Genomic DNA, 4966 nt, shown 5'->3' on the forward strand with positions numbered 1-4966 from the left:
CCCCCCCCGGCCGCAGGCTCCACCCGGAGCAGCACCGAGTCTGAGGGTGCGGGAGGGCGCCCACCCTCGGGGCTTCCCAGACACCTACCCCCTGAGGAGGGTCCAACCAGCACCGCGCACGAAGCGGCTCTGGTGGGAGGGAGACCAGGGGGTCGGGGGTCGGTGGGGAGCTTGACTTGCAGTCACTTCCGAAGGGACGCTGAGCCCTGACCGGCCTCAGCACTCCCACGAGGGGATGGTCAGGAAGGAGGGACCCTGTCCCTGGGGCCCAGGGTGCTCCTGGGTCAGGCAGAGTCGCCAAGTGTGTCGGGTGCCGTGGATAGCTGAGGCACATTTTGCCCAAAGGTAAGTTCCAGCGCATCGCAGAGAGCAGACGAAATACACACATGGTGGTGAAAACTCCCTGTTGCTAAGGGTTGAAACGAACCAATAATTCCTCCCGTTTCTCAGGGTGTTCAGTTTGGCTGTTAATGAAATGTATTTCCAAGGAATGCAGGCATGTGGCTAAAAAGGCCAGCAGTGCCTGGGAGGGTCACAGCGAGACCCTCCCATCTCGCCCCCCTGGGCCATCCTGTGCTCTGGGAGCAGAGCTCTCAGCCAGAAGTGAAACATAGTGGCTTCCATATCCGGATTCTAAGATTTTCTAAAGCCCTTTAAAGGCCCCCTTCTCTGAGTGGTGCTTGACCTGCTGGTGTTTGGGGCGGGAGGGTGGGCTGGGTGGAGGGTCTCAGCGCCATCCGGAGGGAAGGGCTTTGGAGGCCTGTGTGAGCCTGAGACCGGGGGCCCAGTGCCAATGGCTGAGGGGAGGCTAGCGCTGACTCCAGCCATGCCGAGCCAGACGTCGCCCTCCTTTCCGACAACGCAGCAAAGCCTGTCGCTCACATTCCTGGCTGTGCTGCTTACACTTGCCCTCTGGGAAGGCCAGCCTGGCAGAGCTCTGTTCTTGCTCTCTGGGCTGCTGGGAACTGAGTACCTAGCCTGGGTGCTGGAGGGGAAGTGCCATAGATGGTGGAGGCCCAGTCCCCGCCCAGGGTGCTGTCCCTCTGCTGAGCTGAAACTTCTAATCAACATCTTAATAAAACCAAAAGGGACGTGATATTGTTCTACCACCTGTGCCCCACGAATGTTAGCCCTTTGTCATATGGGGCAGTGCTGTCTAATGGTAAAGCTTCCAGTATCAGATCCCCAATCCCTTCTCCTACACCCTCCCATGGGGGTTCAGTGGGTACATCTGTATTTCATAGAACCTGAAACTCTGATTTTACAAAGGAGCTGGAGGTCTGGGGAAAGAACTGGTCTGATCTCAGTTAACAAAGCAACTTTATACCTGGACAATACTAGAGCACTTCAGCACCTCATGTGTTTGAAAATGAGATCTTCACAAAGACCTCATGGGAAGGAGACACAGGCTGAGGGGACAGACTGAAGCTCTGTGACTCACTGATCAAGTAGCAGAGGTTCAGCTGACTTCCAGGCCTACCGCTGATTTACTATCACCAGAGCCACCTAACACACCTTCCACATAGAGAACCAGCAGAAAAATGAGTTTGAAGAGCATTTTAGCTAAATCCAAGGTCATTTTGATCATTAATGAAAGTCATTCTGTTCCTACATGCTGCCCACACCCTGACCCCCCTTCATAGAACCAAATGGGTTCTGAGATTAAAGTACAACTGACAAACCTGGGGGTGACCAGGCTTTACTTCATCATCTCTTTCTTCTTCTTCCCCGTGTGTTCCTGGTCTTACTCTTCCCGGTTCTTCTGCAGGGAGCGATCCAGCAACCCTGTCAGGCAAAATCACACACCCTAAGGATGACTTTCACAGACTCCTCCCGTGGAGGCAGTTTTCAAAAGGTCTTCCTTCCTACCTACACCCACCTCCCCCAAAAAATCAATCTTCATCTCAGGAGCCCTAAAAGGCCATCTAAAGGCACATATAAAGATTTAATATTTAATACAACCTTTAGATCTAGTTCTGATAACTGCCAGTTGCCCCCAATTCACTCTTTGCAAGAGAATTCTACCTGAATCACAAGGTTAATAACCTAACTGCAAACCCAGCATCCTTAAGCTATGGATGGTCACCCTGGCAACTCACTATAAACTTCTTCTTTTTAAAAGATTTCAGAAAAGTAATTTCAGTCATCAAGATTACATATTGCACAGAACAAAACGCATTATTATTATTACCGTTCTCCGGATGTAACTCTACGTCTCTTTTCCTCCTATGTGGAGAGAAGGGAAAAAGAGAAAAACAATATTTCAAAAGAAGATCAAAATCAAAAGCAAAGGGCTTCCCTGGTGGCGCAGTGGTTGAGAGTCCACCTGCCAATGCAGGGGACGTGGGTTTGTGCCCAAGTCTGGGAAGATCCCACATGCCGCAGAGCGGCTAGGCCCGTGAGCCATGGCCGCTGAGCCTGCACGTCTGGAGCCCCTGCTCCGCAACGGGAGAGGCCACCACAGTTCGAGGCCCGCGTACCACAAAAAAAAAAAAAAAAAAGCGTGAATCAAAGTATTAAATAAATACATTTGATGTGGTTAAAAACAGGGGTTGGGGTTTCCCTGGTGGCGCAGTGGTTGAGAGTCTGCCTACCGATGCAGGGGACACGGGTTCGTGCCCCAGTCCGGGAAGGAGGATCCCACATGCCGCGGAGTGGCTGGGAGGGGCCCGTGAGCCATGGCCGCTGAGCCTGCGCGTCTGGAGCCTGTGCTCCGCAACGGGAGATGCCACAACAGTGAGAGGCCTGTGTACCGCAAAAAAAAAAACCCCAAAAAACAAAAAAACAGGGGTGGGGGGTAATCTCGGTTTGGGGGAGATCTGGGCAACCTTCAGTCCGGTGTTGATGTCCCACCACCCTCAAAACAAAGAGAGGCTCAGGAGCTGGCCCGGCACACGTCTGCACACTACAGGTCATCTAGCGATGCTACGTAAAGTCAAAGATCCACCTCACGTCAGGGATTTGTTAACACTAGAAAAAAACCCAAAGGAGTAATTTGGGATTCACATCAGGAAGTGATGATGACAACCTAGACTGGACACCAGCTCTTCTCTGATGAACACCTTAGTACACGCCTTCCCTAAGTTCACAACACTTGCCATCTCCAGGATATCTGTATTTATGTATTTAACAGGGATAAAAATAGTCGTGATGAAACCGATCTATGTCTTGTCTGAGGTGGAGGTTACAAGAATGCGTGCGTGCATACGCGTGACCATACACGCACAGTGAATCAAGTCTGTAGATTATGCCGATGTCCATTTTCTGGTTTTGCTGTTACAGTTATGTGCGACGTCACCATTGGAGAAAGTTGGGTAAACTACACAGGACCCCTCTGTACTATCTTACATGGAATTAATCTGTATGTGTATATATAAAATTCTGCCTCCAGACTGCCTTTAGACTTGAGCTACAACATCAACTCTTCCCTGGGTCTGCCTCTCTTGGCCTGTCCTGCATATTTCAGACTCGCCAGCCTGAAGTCGTGTGACTCAGCTGCTTCAATTAATCTCATATACAAAGACATCACTGGGTCTGTTTCTCTGGAGAACCCTACGATAGCTTTTATACTAATATACTACAGTAACGTATACATACATATAACCTGAAACAATACAGAAGAAACTGATACATGCTCGCCTCTCGCAGGAAGGACAGGACGGAGAGGGCGGAGCACCACCCCTATGTACCAAACAGCCTTTTGTGCTGCTGCCAGCCCGGCCGCCCCCGCTCCGAGCAGATGGAATGGCGTGTGGCCCAGGCAGCGGCTACACACCTAAGGATTTTAAGGCACAATGCAGCGAGATGCCAGGGCCAAGGTCACACACGTGGAACATTCTAAAGCCAAGAGCGGTCGCAGGATTCTGCGCATGGGCCCCCAAGGGCACTCTGGAGCCCGTCGCAGACCCTCAGGTCCCACGTGAGGAGACAGCCCGCTAGAACACAGCAGGCGGCCCTCCTCCCAGATCTCACCCGGGTCAGCCTCCCGGGCACCCGGCCTCCTCTGCACAGCACCGGGCAGGCTCACAGAGGGAAGAGCGGCCCAAACCCAAAGGTCACACCAAACCCCACGGGAGAAGAGTAAACCAAGGTGATGAGGGGAGAGGGGAGGGGTCCCTTGGGAAGCTGGCCACTCAGGATTTCCAGCCTCTTCCACAGGAAGCCAGCTCACGAAGCACCAAGACCTGTCCTGGGTCACACTCAGAGGACCTGACCCCTGACCCCACATCCCCGCTTGCCAAGCCTCCTCGATGCTGACGATGCTGACGCGGATCAGCATGGAGGAATGGGGGACTGCACGGCTGGGGGGCCGCTGGGAACTCAGGACTGGCCCACCCCGAGGCCCCGCACCAGCAGGCGCCACACTCACCGGATGGTCTCAGTGATTTCGTGACCAGCATCGTGGGGTTTAAACGTCCTGAAAGACAAAGGGACAGGGTTCAGAGCCGTCCCTCCCCGCTCCAGTGATGGGGGCGACCAGAGGAGGCGGGTGCTGCAGCCCCCGGGACTCCCCAACGCACGGGACCTACCAGAGAGCTCCACCCACAGCGCTGGAGCCCTGTCCTGCCACGTGGGACATGCTGGCTCCGGGAGCGCCTGTTCCTGCAGCGCCCTGCCACCCAGCGGGCTGCGGGGAAGGGACCGGGACGCACTCGAAGCCCCCGACCCTCCTGCCCCAGGACTTCCCCTGGGCGCTCCTGCAGCCTGGAAGCCACAGGTCTGCTTGTGACTCCCTGAACTGCCGCAGGCCTCGGTCTCCATCTGTAAAATGGGGAAGCACCACTCGTGCAACCACCGGGAGCGGGCGAGCAGCATTCCTCCCTCCCACCCACGGCGGTGCTCTCCTGGCCTCAATGAACCCGTGGGCTGGCCTCGCCGCTTTCCCTGAGGAGCACGTTGGGGGTCGCTCTGGCCTTTCGCCGGGGTCTTGGCGGCCAGCTAACCCAAGACCCCGCAGAAACCAAGT

The 4966-nt window shown here is 54.6% G+C and overlaps 1 pseudogene; it reads right to left on the reverse strand.

Annotated features, from left to right (window-relative positions):
- Positions 1 to 4579, reverse strand: part of LOC103071520 (centrosomal protein of 78 kDa-like) — a 32495-nt pseudogene extending 27916 nt beyond the window's left edge.
- Between the last annotated feature and the right edge of the window lie 387 nt (positions 4580 to 4966).

Source organism: Lipotes vexillifer, unplaced genomic scaffold (assembly GCF_000442215.2).
Source record: "Lipotes vexillifer unplaced genomic scaffold, Lipotes_vexillifer_v1.1 scaffold836, whole genome shotgun sequence".
NCBI lineage: Eukaryota > Metazoa > Chordata > Mammalia > Artiodactyla > Lipotidae > Lipotes > Lipotes vexillifer.